Genomic DNA, 21,204 nt, shown 5'->3' on the forward strand with positions numbered 1-21,204 from the left:
ATGTGCCCAGTTAGGATTAATGACCTTTATTTTCTTAATTTTCTCTTTATTTTCTCCACTGGATGTTCAACTCCTGAAAAAAATAATTTGACTGTCTGGTAATAAAAGCATCAATACATTTACAAATTTGTACCAACTATGATATTTAAAGAAAACAATTATGCTATGCTAAGCAATATAGTCCATTATCCTAACCAGTTATTAAAGAAACTTATTTGCAATAATAAACAGTTTAATTGATGTTTGGACACAGATATGTGTGTATGTCTATGTTTATTTTTCATTATAGAATGTTGAATTTTGTGTTTGTGTTTTTCTAAACTTTCTGACTTGAATTCTGATGTATTAGGTCAGTTTTTTTTTTTATCTGCTTATATTTAGTCAAAATGTAACAAAATGTGGCTCAGATTACTTTTATGTAATTATAACATGTTGGGTTTTATTTATGTAGTACTTAACATTGACGTGAAGACTCTTTTCATCAAAACCCAATTAGAAATGTAAACATTTAGACAAAGACTGTATTGTTGAAAACTGCAAATAAACAAGTATTTTGCTACTATTTTATTGTCATAAAAGTTGTTTTAGGAGCTTCTGTTGTATGGCCTCCTGAGATGGACCCTCAATGTTTCCTAAAGGTTAAGAAACATTCTTTCACTGAAAATGTGTTGAAAAAGAGAAAATTGAGCTGAAAATGCTTTATTATTTTTTTAAAGAGTTGTTGGCTCAATTTTGTACCATATTCATGTAAAGTGCCAGCTGGCTTCACTGCACTGCTGTACATGTGCCAATCACTGACCATTGACCGTTCTCCTACCACACACATACACACTTACTCTCACCATGTGCTTAAGTTACTGACAGTGATAATTAGGCTTTCAGAAAGCCTACTTGCCAATGCAAACGCTGTCCTTATTGTAATAAATGTTATAAAATAACTGTTTAAACACAAAAAAGCTGTTCTAACTATTCATCATAAAACACTATTCTGCATAGGACAGAATGACAAATTCTGAGTGATGATCATTGTTTTATTAGTGTCCTTAATAAATCATCTGAACACTGGCTGTATTTTCAGAATGAATGTGATGGAGTATGTCTCAAGACACAAACAAGATTATATATCACAGATCAATGTTATTATCTGAAATACAATGAATTAAGACCAGTGTTCACAGAGCCGAAAACACAAGAAAAGCAACACTATGAACAATATTTGCTTTGCTATCATCACTAAAAATTCTCGTTTTGATGAAAGTTATTATTATATCTTGCAGATAAATGTTTTAAGACTGACATATTCCTGAGACTGTTTCGTGGAAGCAATAATCACAGAGGCGCTTTATCAAATGTCATTGCTGCATTGATAAGCAACACTGGATATCAGTGAGGTGTTTTATCTAAAGGCCAACCATTACAGTATACAAGCTCCTTAAATGTTTCTATTGTTAGAAAGGCTTTGAAGGATGCAGTGGCCTGACGAGATGCCAAAGATGCTCTACCGACGGTCACTAACCACATTTAGCCAAGCAGGAGATAGAATCTCCTGTAATATAGATCATCTATATTTATAAGCTCCATTAATACTAATATATAAAAAAATCAGGTTGAATTTTTTTTAGAGCAGGACCCTGGAATTCAAACCCGGGTTATTGCACTGGAGAATGACACCTGTCAGCACGGCGTAATAAGGAAGAGCTTCAATAATTAACGGAAAAAGGTAAAATGTACTCACCCTTCACTGATACAGAATACATGAGTGAGTGATGAGCTCCTTTCTCGCCTGTCCTTTCCTGTAGGACAAAGGTATACACATCAATTCAAATATTGGCTTTAATAACATCATTTTGATAATTATTGCCTCATTATTCTGCTTTACAGGCATCTCACGTTTTCATGAAGTTTTATAAAACAGCTCAGATAAAGATATCCGCAGCTCTTTGTCATGTACTGTTACACTATAATGCAGCTTGTTCTCTATCTCACACAAAAAAATTATGAGACCTAAAATGTTAAGACGCAGACCATCATCGGTCAATTAATGTATTTTTTGAGTTTTGATCGATGTCTTCAGATGACAGCTCAGAGATTAATGGCCCAAGTAGCAAGGTTTTACACTATTTCCTATTATTAGCACTGCACAAAAACAGTCTTTCATTTTATTCCATGTTGGGCTTGTTTTTGGATGAGTGGTTGAATATGACACTTCTGAACTCCTTTTGTCTTTCCTCCTAGAAATGCATTTGCATTTTTCTAGAGGAAGAAACACACAGTGCATTTAAAACATACAGAAATGGAATTTCATTACCATTAGCTATAGATTTATTTGCTTTGCAAAATATTACATTAAAATAAAATGTATCATTCTTTTAGATTTTTATATATAGGACCTATATATAATTATCATGTTATACCGTTATATCGGCCAACCCCTCATATAGTGTTGCTTTTTATGTTAAATTTTGATTAATCTTAATGCTCTTTTTCTATACAACGACAGATGTAATGACCACATTTTTGCCAAAGAAAAGCTTCTGAAGCAATACAATCTTAGTAATTTCTGCAAAGATAGGTTGCCTATAAGAGTGTTCAGTAGAGAAGATTGAAGTTTAGATTACATTTCACCACTGGTAGATAGGTTCAGTAAAAAAAAAAAAAAAAAAAAACCTTTCTAGATTGAATTTGTATCCTGAAAAGAATCTATCATTTAACCTGAAAGCTTTGGCTGGTGGTGTAGTGCATTAGAATTAACTGCACTTTTATTCTGTTTAAATAGATAGCTATTAAATGAACTGTCGGATTCTTCATTTTCGCTCCTCTCGAAAAGTGAATGGGGCCTCATTGTTGAGTTTTGTTTGGTGACAGAACAGAAACCATCAAATATTAGCTTGTCAACACTTCTCTTCAGGTACTTTTATCACAAGCAGTAGCATTTAATGAGAGAGGAAAATTTGTTTCAACTGTGTGGCAGACATGAGTGATTTAATTTCAGATACTACACAGCTGGGATACTGCTGTAATCAACACCAAACACAAACATGGCCACAGAGCTCAGCAATTTTCCTAAACTGCTTTCTGATTCATGGGGTCCCTATGAAGTGTTCACTGCTCCCCACATACTGAGCAGGGCATGTCTGCAGAAGTTTAAATCACTTGACAAAGATTGTTCATTTGGAACGCTGGCAACATCATCAAACAAAGACTCATGACTGGAGTCATGAATAGCAGATTGTGCATTTTTATAAAATTATTTTTTATTAGGGCTGACATTTTAGTGCGTTAACTGAATTACTAATAACGCGACTAAAATATTTGAATGCATATAATGCACCCGCCCCCCTCAAAAATTATATGTCATCTTACATTTTATACAATCGACTGTTGACAAACATGACGCAGTGCAACAACTCACTCCGTGATGTAGCCTACCCAGATAGCACACGTATGTCTACAAGATGTCTGTTAAATATCACTTGATCTGGAACGCATCTGCTGTGTACAAACGTCTTTCAGACGTATGTAAGATGTCAGTTTTACATACATTCTAAATCGCAAACATCTTAAAGACATCTAATTAACGTGTATTTGACATCTGAAAGGAAACACAGATGAGCAAACACTTTGAATTTTGGTAACCAGAAGAAAAAGAAGAATGTTGGTAAGCTGATTTGGTTACCAATGACTTTCATTTTATGAAAAAAAACTGTATACTGAAACGTTTCTCATATGATCTTTTTTTATGCTCCATAGCTTATGTCAGGCCGTTGTCTAAACGTTAATGTTTAATACATTTTATGTTAAATCAAATCAAATATTTCTTTCTAAAGCTGCTTTTTGCAATACTTGATATTTTCTCATTCAACACAATAATGGCTTTAATATATCTTTTGGGGTGATTTTCATAATTTAATTTGCAATTAATTAGATTAATCGCCACATCATGTAATTCATTTGTTTAATCGACTTGACAGTTCTAATTTTTTTGTAAGCAGTTGCTTTATATTTTTGTAGAAACAATGATACATCATTTCCAGGACTATTTGATGAATATAACGTGTAAAGGAAACAGGCTCTATTTAAAATTGAGATCTTTATGAATGTCTTTACTGTCATGTTTGACCAGATTAATTCTTCCATGCTGAATATAACGATTAATGGATAAAGAAAATAAAATCAATCGATCAATCAATCAATCAATCAATCCATCCACCCACCCACCCATCATAACTCCAAATGTTTAAAGATGTTTAGTTCTAAAGATGGCGTCGTCGATGATGGCAGCTACATTGCTTTGCTCTTCAGTGTTTGTACTGTTTTTGTTTGTTTTTCCTGTCTTTTGTTTCTCAAATACGATCAGTTTTACCAGGGATGACCTGCTGAATATTCAGCAAAACACACCACAAAATCTTTTACCGGATTTTGACTATTCTGACTTTTTGCTGGACATTGTAGTTAGCGGAGCCGTAGCTCTAGTCAAATGCTTCAGGACGCGCAGATGAGGGAAGCGAGCCGGCGAGCTTGTGAAGCTTCGTCAGCGCGGATTTAGAACGTCGTTGCCTTGCATCCATCTGGCGAATCTCCGCTCTCTACCCAACAAAACGGACAAACTCCTTCTGCTCTCCTGGACAAACAAGGATTTTTCTAACTCTGCTGCTCTGTGTTTCATGGAAACCTGGCTGAATGGCGACATACCGGACAGCGTGCTACATCTGGCTAATTTACAGCTGATCAGAGCAGATTGCGACGCGGAATCAACAGGGAAATCGCGTGAGATTTGTACGTTCATTCTCGTAAGTGTCTACATTCCACAGCAAGCGAGATCAGCTTTACAGAAACTTGCTGACCTGATCACAGACACAGAACAACAACACCCAGACTCTGTTTTAATAATTCTCGGGGACTTTAATAAAGCAAATCTCTCTCGCGAACTGCCAAAATACAGACAGCACATCACATGTCCCACCAGAGAGAGTAATATATTGGATCACTGTTACACAGCGATAAAGGACGCCTATCACTCTGTCCCACGAGCAGCTTTAGGACTCTCTGATCACTGTTTGGTTCATCTTATTCCGACCTACAGGCAGAAACTTAAGTCTGCAAAACCTGTATTAAAAACTGTTAATAGATGGACTAATAAAACAGAGCGGGATTTACAAGCCTGTTTCTCTCTCACTGATTGGACTGTTTTTGAAGCTGCTACAAACGATCTGGACGAGCTCACAGAGACTCTAACATCTTATATCAGTTTCTGTGAGGATATGTGCATTCCTACCAGGACTCATTTAACCTACAACAATTACAAACCATGGTTCACTGCAAAACAGAAAGGGGGATAAAATCTCGTATAAACAGGCCAAATACATACTGGAAAAGGAGATCAGAGTGGCAAAGAGGAATAATTCTGACAAGCTCAGGAACAAATTCTCTTCCAGTGATCCTGCTTCAGTGTGGAAAGGAATGAAGGATATCACCAGTTACAAGACACCATCCCCCAGCACTCTGGAGAATCAACACCTGGCAGACGACTTGAACGAGTTTTATTGTCGTTTTGAAAAATCACCCCACACCCGCCCTGAACACCTCTTCACACAATAATTAACTCCTCCAGCAACCCTCCTCTCCCCCACACCTGCAATTCAAATCAGCGAAGAAGATGTGTGCCAGGTCTTCAGGAAGAACAAAAGAAGGAAAGTACCAGGCCCAGACGTTGTGTGTCACCAGCCTGCCTAAAAATCTGTGCTGTCCAGCTGGCCCCATCTTCACACAGATCTTCAACAGATCACTGGAGCTGTGTGAAGTCCCCTCATGCTTCAAATGCTCCACCATCATCTCCCTCCCAAAGAAACCCCAAATTACTGGACTTAATGACTACAAACCTGTGGCTCTAACGTCTGTGGCCATGAAATAATTTGAAAGACTGGTTTTGGCTTATCTGAAGGCATCCACTGGTCCACTTACTGGACCCCCTGCAGTTTGCCTACAGAGCAAACAGGTCTGTGAATGATGCAGTCGGCAGCATCTGGACAGACCAGGGACTTATGTGAGGATCCTGTTCGTAGACTTCAGATTCGCTTTTAACACCATCATCCCGGACACCCTTCAGAATAAGCTGACACAGCTCTCCGTCCCCACCTCCATCTGTCAGTGGATCAACAGCTTCCTGACAGACAGGACAGGCAGCAGCTAGTGAGGCTGGGAAAATTCACATCCAACACCCGCACCATCAGCACTGGAGCTCCTCAGGGCTGTGATCTCTCCCCACTGCTCTTCTCCCTCTACACGAATGACTGCACATCTAAATACCCCTCTGTCAAGCTCCTGAAGTTTGCAGATGACACCACACTGATTGGCCTCATTCAGGAAGGTGACGAGTCTGCTTACAGACAGGTGGTTAAGGAGCTGGCTGTCTGGTGCAGTCTTAACAACCTGGAGCTTAACACGCTCAAAACTGTGGAGATGATCGTGGACTTCAGGGGAAACCCCCCTGCTCTCCCCCCACTCACCATCATGAGGGTAGTCCGGACTGCTGAGTGAATCATTGGTACAACCCTCCCCACTCTCCAAGAACTGTACTTATCCAGAGTGAGCAAAAGTGCTGGTAAAATCACTCTGGACTCCTCACATCCAGCACACTCCCTCTTTGAACTGTTACCGTCTGGTCGACGCTACAGAGCTCTGAGAACCAGAAAGGCCAGACACAGAAACAGTTTCTTCCTTCAGGCAATCCATCTCATGAACACTTGACAATAAACGCGGAACACACAACACTATCATACATTATTTATTCATCATACAGACTTATTTTTTCATTTCAAATTTGCACATATCAGACCTGTACACACATAATTGTCTATATTATATATATAGTGTTTTTACTGTTTTGTACATTGCCTATTTGTATATTTGTATATTATTATTTTATTATCTGTGTCCTGTCCTGTTGCTGTCTTTCTGTCGCACTGTGGAGCTTCTGTCACTATAACAAATTCCTTGTATGTGTAAACATACCTGGCCAATAAAGCTCATTCTGATTCTGATTCTTATTCTGATTAAATGAGAGCATATATGCTTTTGTTTTTGTTTTTTTTGGTGACCATACAGGTTTATTTTAGGCCAACTTTGTGCTATGCTGAAATGGTGAGCAACTGATGAGTGAATTTCACTGTCTAATATCTGTGAGGCGATATATCAACGTGCACTTGTTCCTGATGGTATGTGAAAGACAGTCGGGCTGAGCATAAGCACTTTGTTTAGGCATCTCACGGAAGATGACCAAACGCCTTGTCAAGTTCACAACACAGAGTAGATCAGAACATACCTTTCTTGTTGAATCCTTTCTTACATTCTTGAGAACTTTCACTCAATAATCCTTGCTTAAATTTCCATGATGAGCACATTTGCGCACATACGAGTGCATGTGCTACAAGTGAAACAACCACGTGGTGATGCATTCTCCTTTAATTGGGTGCTAATGGAATATGCAAATGAAAATAAAAAGCCTATGTTTGTGAATTGAAACCTTTATGCTTTTATTTGAACATATCCACTTTTAGACTTATTCATACAGTCTATTAAAGTCATTGATAACGAGGAAGCCGTTTGATGGCAAAAAGTCACATTTAGGTTGGTTTTAGAACAGGACGAATGGACTATTATATTCTGTATAATGGACCTCTGGGGTTCCTTTGAAAGCCATTACACTGGCTGAAACAGCTCAGAGCTCTGAGAGCTTAAGAGAAGAAGTAATTTGCATAATGCACACCTGCAGATCTTTTTAAATGTGTTTCAAAGTGCTTACTACTCCAAAAACTCACCTTTTAAATGTAAAAGGACTTTCCAAATAACTTTATATGAAAGTTTTCTCAAAGCTATGTGATTGCACCCAATTATTCATTCATAATGCTCTTTCACAGCAACGCTCTAACTATGAATGGGAGTTTTGGGTTCCCGTCACATCTCATGATGATGGGCTTCGTAAAACAGACCCTCCCCTGTCCTTGAAGTTCTGAGAAACACAGAGTAAATGATTTCAGGCCACTCAAAAGGACTGCATCTCAAAGACTGCGAGAGACAGAGACAGATCTATCATAATGAGATGTCCCTCTACAGTAGACTCCAGACCAAAATAGCATTCTTCCTGTCTTTTAGAGCCTCTTTCAAAAAGATGATGGATACGTGCGTGTAGAAGCCTAATGAAATAAGACAATTTAATTCATGTTTACGTCACTGAATCCTGTTGTTTCGCACATTGCTTGTCCTGTGTGATCTTGTGCATTTGATTCGAGTGACTAGAAGATGTGCTTCTTGATTATTGATAAAGTCTAATTCCTTTCTGTGAATTGGATTCTTCCAAACAGTTTGTTTTAATAAACTTGTTCAAAGTAATCATTCTTTTATATCATCACAATATTATATCAACACATGCTATGGCGCTAAAACATTCCAAAAAACCATTTTAATGATGATGTTTACTATATTTTTGTGTTTCCCAGCTCAGTTTATTGCAGCTGTGATTCGGAGCATGACATCATTTAGAAACTAATTACAATTCAGTAACAATTAACATCAAACAATGTTAAAATCTCATTTAAGCTACCCTTTATTCCATCAGCCAGACCTTTGGTTCAAATATTTTTGTTCACTTGTCAGTTCTCATGGAATGGAAGCCCATATGTGCTTTGTTCGGTGATTTGTTGTTTTTTTTTGCACAAGATAACAAAACTTTTTTTTTGCAGTGGTTGGTTTTATTTCAAAGTATACATGGTTGAATTTTATTTTATTTATTTATTTTATTTTATTTTACTTTACCGGTGTGGCGTCAGATTCAATTAATTTATTACTTTTTTATATATTTTTTTTAGTAGTATTTCTTATTGCTTCATATTTCATTATTATTTTCAATAATTTGTTTATCGTTTGTTTTGTTTTGTTGACGTATCACAATTCTGACTTTTTTTCTCTGAAATCTGAGTTCACATTTCGCAATTATGATTTTTTTTCTATCAATGAACAAAAAAATTAAAAGGGCAGGGAGTTTGATTGACGCGTGATCTGACCAAATATAACACAGAATCTTTATGTTGTGGTGGAAACAGGCTACCACATGGATCAAACTCCGTTTAAGGAGAGTTCTGTGTTCAATAAATCAGCAAGAACCACTCAGACCAGTTCAGTCTGACTGAAAGAATTGTTCAGAGTGTTTTTCTGAACAGGTTGAATCAATGCATTGAAATGATCTGAATCAAAAGAACAAATAATCCAGGCATCAGATAGCACTCCATATCCGTCCTCCTTTTGCTGGTATTAAGACCAGTTCAGTTTGATTGAAGAACATCTGATTCATTTTAAATAATGATCTTAAGCGATTCTAATAATATTTCTATTACATGATAGTTTGTCAAACACAAACACGGCAAAATACAAAAAAGAAAAAACCCATACAAATGTGGTAGATTTGCCATGCTAATACTGAGCAGGTTCACTGGTATCTGCAAAGCAAGTAGCCTTTCAACCTTTCATGCATTGGCACACAAATACGAAATGCTAAAATATGCATATTATTCAAAGACTCCGCATTGGAAAATTGACGTTATGGCTTAATCTTTTAAACATTTCTCAAATATACTGTATGCATTTGCATGTATTTTTACATGTATTCTGGTATTTTGGTATTTTCTCCTCCAAATTATTTATCTTAGAAAGAAGCATTGTGGTATCATGACACAGCAGGCAATAGTAAAATAATAAACATCAGGAAATGTCTGTCTACTCAATTCATCTCATTTAAAGTGAGGTTGTCACAGTTAGAAATGCTTTGATCTTCCAGAAAACCAATGACTGCATCTCTCATAACATTGCACTGGTTTGTTATGTTTTGTACAAGACAACCAAACCTAGTTTTTTGCAGCAGTTGGATTTATTTCAAAGTATCAAAACAAAGTTGAACCCTTGAGCAGATTAAAGAGGGAAACGGACTGCCAGAGAGTCGTCCGTAACCTCTCTGAGCTGCTTGAGCTTGGGACAGATTGTGCTGAGACTAAACCAAAGTCCAACCCAAACCTCCAGCCTCAGCACTTAAGCTCCATGATTGGAAACACAGCTGGCAGTTTCCAGGTCCACATCCTGCCCAGCACTTCAAGGGACGGCCTGATCTCCACCCAGAACTGTTTGAGCCCTTTAGTCCTACAAAACAGAGAAACATGACCATCTTGAAGAATAAAGTAGGTCAGTATTATCAGTTGAAGGATTTTGACAATTATAAACGCATTCAGTTATTTTCAATAAGCATGTAAGTATGGTATTATTTTATTTTATTTTATTATTTTTCCAATGTAATGACAGATTCACATTCATTCATTTTCATTGCATGTACAATGTGTATTTTATTTTATTCAGATTAAGTTTTTTTTATATATATATATATATATTAGTATATTTTATTATTTTATATTTCATTATAATTTTCAATAATTTGTTTATTTTCTGTTTTTGTTTTGTTTTGTTATATCATTTATCCCAGGGCAGTAGCATTTTTTTTATTTTTTTTTCCCACTGTGGTGCCAGATTCAATTATTTTATTAGTATTTTTAGTTTATTTTTATTAGTATTTTTGTAATATTTATTTTACACTTAATGTTTTTTTCAATAATTATACTAATTTTAAATAATTATTTTGTTTTATCATTTTATTTTATAATTTTTCAAGTGTGATGACAGTTGCACTAGCATATTCATTTATTTACAGTACATGTTTAATGTGATGTATTTATTTATTTATTGATTTATTTTTTGCCAGTGTGGTGTCGGATGCAATTTTTGTTGTTGTTGTTTTTAGTAGTTTATTAGAGTTTTTGTATTAATTTATATTTCATTATTATTTTCAATAATTTGTTTTGTTTTGTTTAAGGGCAGTTGCACTAGCAAACTGAATATTATTCAATCATTATTATTATTATTATTGTCATTATTATTACAGTATATCCCATAGTGTTAGTTGCACTAGCAACACCCAGATCACGGGTTTACCATAAATAATAAATAAAAAAATAAAAATAGCAAAGCATATGCCACATGTGTAAATGCTGCTGGCTTCAAAGAGGATAAAATAATGGTAAATAACCTCAAGAAAATATTGCATTATGCTTTTATTGATTTTTGCACAGGGCTCAGGTTTTCATTTGGCTGACTTGACAAACAAATGTAAGGATAAAGAAACAGTTTTCTTAAGAGTAATGGTCTCACATTGATCTCTGTATTTGAATGGATTTGATCATCTTTCGCTTGTCTCCGAGACGGCGTGTTCCTAAAAGACGCAGCGTGTCAATGATGTGTCAATGAACGCAGAGTGTCCCGTTCCTCTTCATCAACTGTGTATAGCTCAAAGATAAACCCTGACCCTCAATAAATGCATCTTGCCCCTGCTGAGTGTCAATTGTCTGACTAGAAAAAGGCTGGTGGTGTGTGATCGATAGCAGAAGAGGGAAATCAGCTCTGCCTGGCTGCATGTTTGAGCTGCATCTGGGGAAGCTGCGGTGACATTGATGGAGAGCGTTTGCTTTTGTAGCCACTCTGATGACTTGCTTTGCTCTTCTTAGCTCTAGCCGGTGGTTCATATCTCTGAGGTAACGTGGAGGAATCTTCTGCGAGCGAGCCTTTGATCCGCTGTGGGGTTTGAAAATAGATTTTGACATTCATTCATGTTGTATGTCTTTAAAGGGCAACGATGAAACACTTTCAGTCATGGCCTGTTGGGTTTTCTACAGCAGTTGCAAACATTCCTGTCAATACAGTATTTCATACTGGATGAGCAAAATCAACTGCTGTGAAATCAACAAAAAAAACAACAACTGACCAACTTTAAGTCCAATTATTGTATTTATTTATTTAAATCTTTATGATATTTATTTTATTTCAAGTGATCATTTAGTATATTTTATTCTATTATAAGTAATCAGCTACATTCCTATCAATACAGTATTTCATACTGGCCAAACTGCTGTGAAAACTGACCTACTGTAAGTATGTTTTAATATATATAATATAATAATTGTAAAACTTTGACCATCCTAACCAGGTGCAAAATCACGTAAAAGCATGTAAATCTGTTATATTTTATAATTTTATTTATATTGTTTATAATGTTTTATTATAACTATATGAACATTTTTATAAAACTATATATTAAAAATATAATTGAATAATAGTTTCATACTGGGTGGCCAAACTGCTGTCAAATAAATAAATAAATAAAATAGACCTTCTGTATATGTCATTCTTTTTTCCTCCTTTTCTTTTCTTTTCTTTTCTTTTATGTGTGTGTTTGTATGTGTATATAAAAAAATCCATAATCCGCATCCTAAACAGGAGTAACATGACAAAGTGTCCAGTGCTAAAATCATGTAAAGTTATCCAAACCATCTGCAACAGTTACACTCATATTATAATCATATGCTTGTTTCTATGTCTGCACTGTCACTGACAGAATAGCAACATTACTTGATATTGAATCTGCCTTGTCAGCACCTTTACTGAGAACATACTTGTAATTGGATCGATCAGGCATCTTGAAGTCAAGTAAACACGTTTTCTCCTCAGTAACAGATTGAAACCTGTGAACTATTAATTGCAAGTTCTGTTCTGTATAACGGACTGGACTCCTCTAGTGGTCATAAAATAATAAGTGTAGTGATGTAATAGTACTGCAGCTTCAGAGCCTCAGCTGTATGTGTGTCAGGAGATTCCTCATCAGATTCCTCACAGTAGTGTTCATGCCAATCAATGGGTGTCAGGCTTGTGTCAGGCTTATGTCAGGATTATTGACGATGTCAATCAAGATTGACAGTAATCCAGATGCACTTCCCCTCCGTTAGACGTGCACAAGCGTTGTGAATAAAGGGCAGTGGCACACTGATATAGTCGCTCACCGATGAGAAGATGCACATGTGATAATGTCACGTGCAGGAATATTAGTCTGCTGCACCTCAAGACATCTGTGATTCATCACTCTTCAAGTGAAAGAGCTCAGCTCCCTCCACCTCAATAAAACTGTCTGCGCACTAATAACAACAAAAATAAACTGCAGGGATTAATATCATTGTTCTTATGTATCACTACCAAATCCTTTCAGGATTTCAAGTTAAAGAACTTAAACATTTCTTTCCTTTTTAGCAGGAGTTTGCAACCTGGAAATTTACGAAATACAGTCATGGAAGGAACATGGAAAGAAAAAAAGTTTACAAAAAATGTAAATTCTTTTATCACAAAGGAGATGTTTGGCAAAATATCCAATCCATTTGTTGTTGTTTTCAATACAAATTATTTAGAATTTTTTATTAAATAACATCACTTTTTTTCTAGTGATCGTTTCTAGATAACTCAAACTATATATTTTTTAAAAAGTTTACTTAAATTTTTAATTGAAATAAAATGAATTTGTATTAATTATTCATATTAATAATAGTAATTAAAAGTTAGTTTAACTTGTACTAAAATAACTAAAACTAAAATGAACATTTGTAGAAAACTATAAATTAAAAAACAAAACTAATAAAAATGTCAAACTTCAACGAAAATTCCAAGTATATAATGTATACTAAATAACACTAAGTACAGAATTATTATATACAGTACTTAAAATCTGAACACTTTTTTAATTACGAGTTGTGAAAAATACTTGTGACTCATGCTCAAAACCAGCAGACAGGTATCCATTTTCAGAAGAGAAGAGGGTTGAAAAATTGACAAGACATTCCCAAGTTCCTGTCAAACTATTTTTTTATTTTTTTATTTTGGAATTTTTTAAAGATATTTTATTTATTTTTATATAATTTATTTTATTGAAAAATAATGATATGGAATGAACAAAGGCCTACCTGTATTTGACCTACTGTACGTACATTATTTGTAATATTAAATATTTGTATTTATTAAATTTTTATATTATCACTTTTGACTCCCTGAGAATAGAAACTTTGTGTCTGACTTAATTTGAAAATTCAACTATTTCCCTTTACTTTTTGAACTTCCAAACTTTTTGGCCACGACTGCATTTCTGTGTTGAGGAACTGACAGTGCAACACCTCAGATGTCTGGCAGACTTAACGTGAATCCAGTGTGTTCATGCAGAATGTCTCTTTGAAGCACAGCGCTCTCTTGCCTTTGATCCTTCCCTGATGTTTGCATCCCCCATTCCCTCCACACAAGAAAAACTACAGTGGAGAAGAATGTGGTTAAATTACGCTCTCCTTAAAGTGCAAATCAATGCTAATGGAGGGGAATCAGACCGCCTACATGTATCTATTCTCATCAGTCTTCCAGTTCTTTGGACATGACACACCAGACAAAAACCAAACTACTTTGCTGAAGTGTGCAAGAGGGGGCTTTTAAACCTCTCAGCCAAAGCATTGGGGAAAATCATTAAATAGCAGCTTCTGGGTTTCAGCTGCACTAATTGAATGATGGCTAAATGGAAAACATTTTCGCTTTGTCACTACAGTACATTTTTTCTTTGCTTTCAAAATGAAGTTCATTTTTATTTTTAATCAGAGATTAAGATTAGTTTGTTCAGACATGTAAATAACCTTGGCATATCTGATAAGGTACACTGGGAGTTTGGCTCATTTATTATAGATTATTTTAAGAATTCACATTAGTGAAATGCACTTAACCCAGTACTTAATAATGAAAATAATTAAGAACCAGGGACAAAAAATGCGGTGTAAGAAATCACCAAGGACACCTTAATTGCTAGATAGTTTTTCTTTATTAAAGTTAGCAATGCATTCATCCAGGTCTAATAGAAACCCCTTGTCGCTCTTAGCAAGCATGTCATTAAAAACATGGGCCAGATTTACTAACATCTTGCACCAGTTCAAACCCTTGTTGGCATTAAAAACTACCGTCAGGGTTTACTAAAGACACGTAGTGAAACATTAACAATGTATTTAATGAATCATGCAAGGTGACTTACTGTGGTTTGTGATAATTAATTTACTGGCAATATAGGACAGTTAGATTTAGAGGATTTCCAAATCTAGTTTACACATTTGTCAATCATTTATCATAAGCCAGATGTATCTCTCCTCCTGGTTAAATTAAAACAGTTCATGAAAGGATGCTATATTGTGTAAGAAACAAAAGCAAACTGGCATTTTCCTCTGTATAATTTAACAATTATTTCAGCTTGGTATGCAATGTATTAGCATTTTTGCATGTAGCTGCCTATTTTCCATTTTCTTGTGTTAGGTATATTAGACGGCTGGTATATAGACAGAGAGACTGATTTAGATTGTGTTTTGATCCAGTGCATCTCTAATATGAGTGAATTTTTCAGCTCTCCAGCAGCTAGCAGAGATTACTGGGTGTTGGTGTAGTTGTGATGAAACAAATTGCAGTCAAGGTTGGCTCATGTCAGAGATGCTGTGTAAAATGCATCTGACACAAACCTTGACAGAATTTTCAACCTAATATGTGTGATTGAACCAAAATACATACTTTTGTTCTTATGACGTCGAGAATATGTTGACGTGGGCTGAAAGGCTGCGTATCGTGCTCTACTGTGTTTTTCTTTATTTATTGCTTCTTGCTTATCAAAAATTTTGACATCAGACTAAAACATTTTTTGGAATTTGTTTTTCTTTTTTCTATCGGGTTTTGAATATTTTTTTTTTCAAGCAGGTAAAAATGTGTTAATGTTGATCCAGCATAAGTTCAAAGCTTGTTATGAGACACTTTTCAAAACTAGGGTACATCAAAGAATCACATTACAATATTTTAATAATAAAATATGATCTCTGCAGTCACCCGGATCCAGTCCGTATCCAGATCAGATGGTGGGTCAGAACCTAGAGATGACCTCTACAGCCATGAACGTCAGCGGAGACCAGGACACCTAGATGAGCCCCAGAGACAGATCCCCAGTGAAGACCTTGTCACCTAGATGACCATTGGGACAAGCCCACGGGAACCAGATGAGTCCTTTACACAATCTGACTTTGCTGCAGTTGGAATTGAACTGCTGGTTTCATCTGGCCAGAAGAGAACTGGCCCCCAACTGAGCCTGCTTTCTCCCAAGGTTTGTTTTCTCCATTCTGTCACCGATGGAGTTTTGGTTCCTTGCTGCTGTCGCCTGTGGCTTGCTTAGTTGGGGACACTTAATTTCCAGCGTTATCGTCGACTTGATTGCACAGATACTATTTAAAATGAACTGAGCTGGACGATGACATCATTGAATTCAATAATGAAATGCCTTTAACTGAAAATGTAGTGTTTAATCTTGTCATTTTACATCATTCACACACTATTTTCCTATTTTGATATTGTAAAGTTGCTTTGACACAATCTGTATTGTTAAAAGCACTAAATAAATAAAGGTGACTTAACTTGACAAAAATATCTACAAGTCTAGATGCAATATACACAGTGCCCTCCATAAGTATTGGACCAGTAAAGACAAGATTGCTCTGTTGGCTGTAGAGTCAAGACATTTGCAAATATGATTAAAAGATGAATATGAGACAAAACTACAGAATGTCACATTTTATTATTAGCCGTTTCAACACATACATGTTTTACCAAATAAAAAGAACAGCACTTTTAGAGTTCATCCACTCATTGATGTGAGCATAAGTATTGGGACAGTTGAACATAAGGCAGATATAAAAGATTAAAAGCTATTATTTAGTTGCAGATCCCTTGCACACAATCACAGCAGTGAGTCTGTGACCCATAGACATCACCAGACTCTTAGTCTCATCCTTTGAAATGCTTTTCCCAGCCTTTAATGCAGCCAATTACAACTGTTGCTTGTTTTGTGGAGTTTCTGCCTTTACTCTCCTCTCCAGCTGGTGAAATTCATGTTCAATCAAATTTAAATCTGGAGATTGACTTGGGCAATCTAAGACTTGACTTTTCTTTGCCCTTATAAATTCCTTGACTGAACTGGCAGGGTGTTTTGGGTCATTGTTCTGATGCAATATGAAGCACTTCCCAATGAATCTGGTGGCATTTTCTTGAATATTGGTAGGAAAGATGGTTTTGTACCCTTCCAAATACATTCTGCTACTGTCATCATATATTAAGGCATCAGTAAAGTTGAGAGGGCCTGTTCCAGAGACAGCCATGCATGCCCATGCCATGACACCACCTCCACAATGCTTTACAGATGAGGCTGTATGCTTGGGATCATTGCAGTTCCCTTTCTTTTCCTCCACATTGCTTTCCCATCACTTAGATAAAGGTTCATCGTTGTCTCATCGATCCATAAACACAGTTCCAAAACTCTTCTGGCTCACCTTTGTGCTTTTTTGCAAACTCTAATCTTGTCTTTCTATTTTTGGTGCTGGTCAGAGGTTTGCATCTTGCTGTGTAGCATCTGTAATTCTGTGTCAAAGTCTCCTGAGGACAGTAGATTGTCAGAGCATCACCCCAGCTTTCTGGAAGTTGTTGGTGATTTTACAGACATTTTCAGGTTCATTTTCACAGCTTTTATGATTTGTCTGTCATCAACTACTGTTTTCTCAGCCGATCAGGTCGTTGTTGGTTGCTGGTGTCTGCAAGATTCAGAATGCAGAAGTAATGGATATAACTGATACGACACATTCCCTGCTTTTAATATCTGAAGAATTAATGCAACAGGACACAGCTGATCACTTAGAAAGACCTGTGAGGCAACTGTTCCAATACTTATGCTCACATCAGATAGAGGGATGAAACTCTAAAAGTGCTGAACTTCTTAGCTGGTAAAACATCTCTAGGGAAAAAAAGGGGGGGGGGGGGGGGGTGGCCAAGTATGGTGAACATTTAACCCATCCAAGTGTACACACAGTAGTGAACATATACCCGGAGCAGTGGGCAGCCATTGCTGCTGCGCCCGGGGAGCACTTGGGGGTTTGGTGCCTTGCTCAAGGGTCTCACCTCAGATACAATCCCTGCCGGACCTGAGACTCAAACCCACAACTTTCAGGTTACAAGTCCAACTCTCTATCCATTAGGCCACGACTGCCAATCTATGTGTTGAATCACCCAATAATAAAATGTGACATTCTGTAGTTTTGTCCCATATTCATCATTTAATCATATTTGTAAATGTCTCGACTCCACAGCCAACAGAGCAATTTTATCTTTTCTGTTCCAATACTTTTGGAGGGCACTGTATATATTGTATCGAGACTTATTCCTTATTTTGTACCGTATTTGTGGAAATTATGTTCCAAGTATAAGATTGAATATATAAGATTATGCACATCTGACAATGCAAAGCCTATAATAATCATGTTTGATTTCATATAGTCAAAATTCCAGATCCAGCTTTCCAAGCATTTTTTCATAAACTCAACAAAGGAAATGAAACATCCCACATCTTCTCAAAACTACTTTATGGATTATAAAGACATCTGTTGATTTATAATCTTATCTCTGAAGAGCAATCCACATTCAGGATTTTTTGGTTTAGTGAGATTAAAAAAATGGCATATGTCACAGTGAATTATGTGTATATTTATATTATGTATATATGACATGTATATAAACATTTTTATCTTAAAAAAAAGCTAGTTTTTTATTTGTTTGTTTGCCCCCCCCCCCCCCACCCCCGTTTAGTTTACAAACAGAAAGTGATATCTTGTGGTGTACCCCCATGGCTCGATTCTGGGCCTTTTATGTATTATTAAATCTGTATTTACTTTTTCTAGCTTGTGTAATTAATTGACATACCACCTGTCATCAGTATGCAGATGATGTGCAACTCCATTTTTAACTTTTCACTTACATTTATGTCCATATATAGCTATTTGAAAACAACTTTTTTAAATGAAGTTTATCATCATTATTAGTTGAAGGGGACATATTTTTACATTGTATTCCAGTATAAAATTGTGAATTGTGATCATTGTGCCAAAGTTGAGTACACATTCTTGTGATTAACGATTGTGCTTGAATTTTTCCCTGCAGACTAGCTGCAGTTCCCTGTGTTCGCCTTTCCTCCTCCTCCTAATGAGCTGACACTTGCCGATTAAAGACTCGTGACAGAAAAGTGGAGTGAGGGTTGTTAAAATGTCAGTGCCCTCGGCTAAATCTTGATGGCAGAGACACATGGGTGCTCTGACTTCTGAGTCTCTCTATATGAGACAATAAAGCCGAAGGACGTAACGCATCTGGACCCGTCAGCCGGAAACCATATGTGGTCAAAGAGATCTTCCTAAAGCTACTTACCATTAAGAGTCGAGGGCTTAAAGGTGCCATAGCAAGGACAATTGTATTTATAGTTTATAGATTCATTGTAAGGGGCCATAACCCGTTATATGAATGTCTAAGTTGCGTTTGAACTTTGTAAGAGACATTTTACAGCTGTCAATCCACTTTGACTTTTATTTTGATAAGAGACTTAAAGGATAATTCTAGGGCTGCAACTAATGATTATTTTGATATTTTCTTTGATTAATCGGATAAAATTATTTTTTTTTTTTTTATTGACAAAAAACACTTACACATTCTGCCCAATGCTCTTCAAACAAACGTGCCAACTGAATGCTATGAAAACATACAGAGCTTAACAATTTATTAGACCACCTGTCATAATAAAGAGAAAATACAAATATTTTTGGAATCTGTCAATTTTTTTTTTAATATATAGAATTTTATTTATTGGGAAAATAACAAACAACTAAATAGTTTTTATTCACATAACAAAAATGGCCTCCTATGTCTTTCATAACATTCTTGCTGGTATTGTTTATGTACTTTTTGACTGTAATTGGGTATCTTAAAAAAGAAAAAAAAAACACACTATAAAGCGCTTGAATTGTTTTCTGCTTTTCTTTCTTAGATAACAGCAATAATTATATTATAGCATTAGAAATAGCCTACTGTTACTAAAGATCTTATGCATATTGAAGGACTAACCAATACAGAAAGCTAAAAAATGTTTTTGGTAATCACCAATACTGTTAGTTTAGAGCAGCAGTGGCACAAACCTTACATCATTTATTTAAAACCTTACATAAATATGTTTTAATAAATTTGTTAAGCACTGTATATAGACTAGTGAACATAGCCTAGTTTAAATCTCTACATTAAAAATTAAAATAATAATGAAGATAATATAGACGAATAAAAACACAAACTCAGTGTTAAGCTCATTCAGTAAAAATTAAAACTTAACATAGACTGTCAGGAAGGGTCTTTACGCAAAAATGGATATGCTCGCGTTAATTTGTGACATTTACAGATAAGGATATGACTGTCGTAAACTGAAAGTTTTTGCGTTGAGGACGCACACGCATCTGTCAAAGTGCCTGACAGGGCAAGCTATTACGCTAATGCAGTAAGTGACGTGACATACTGCCAAGTGACCCATACTCGGAATTCGTGCTCTGCATTTAACCCATCCAACGTGCACACACACAGCGCACACACACATAGCAGTGAACACACACCCGGAGCAGTGGGCAGCCATTTTTGCTGCGGCGCCCGGGGAGCAGTTGGGGGTTCAGTGCTCAAGGGCACCTTAGTCGTGGTATAGGCCTTTATCACACTTCCGCGTTCGAAAAGTGTGAAGTGTTCAAATAGTAGCATAAAAGAACTTCCACTGCAGCCTCAATCAATGGCTGGGCCCATAGCATGGCATTGGTGTGGATTATTCCTGTAGAATTCAGCACATATACGTCTTCTAAAGACACCAATCTCAGTTTACAACAATTAATTGAGTATGAAACGAAACGAAGGAATATGTTGTCACTATACCCCGATGTGTATTTCGTGACTTTAACAGGAGCGCGCGAGCCATACTGTATGTGTATAGGCAATTCTTCACTGTCTAATCACCTTATTTCATTATAGAACAGCGAGAAAACTATACAAACAACATTAATAAGCATTAGAATTAGCCAAAGCTTAAAACATTAATTATGACTAAAGGCTGTGTAGGAGGATTAAATTAAAGGTTTATGGCAAACTTGTTGTATTAAACAGCCCTAATGCTCTCATTTTGTCACGCGCTGACTTTATGAGTCAATCCTCTATAATTGCATCAAATTGAAGTTGTTCAAATAAAGAAATATTTCCAGCCCATAGACGATAATAAAAAATAAGTTTGATTATCTTAATCGAGTTATTCTCCGTGATTGCGTGCAACGATTGAATATCATTAAACTGTGAACAAGAGTTAATATATGTGAACAGTTAATATAATTCAAAAATAAACAA

Source organism: Barbus barbus (genome assembly GCF_936440315.1).
Source record: "Barbus barbus genome assembly, chromosome: 20".
Taxonomy (NCBI): domain Eukaryota; kingdom Metazoa; phylum Chordata; class Actinopteri; order Cypriniformes; family Cyprinidae; genus Barbus; species Barbus barbus.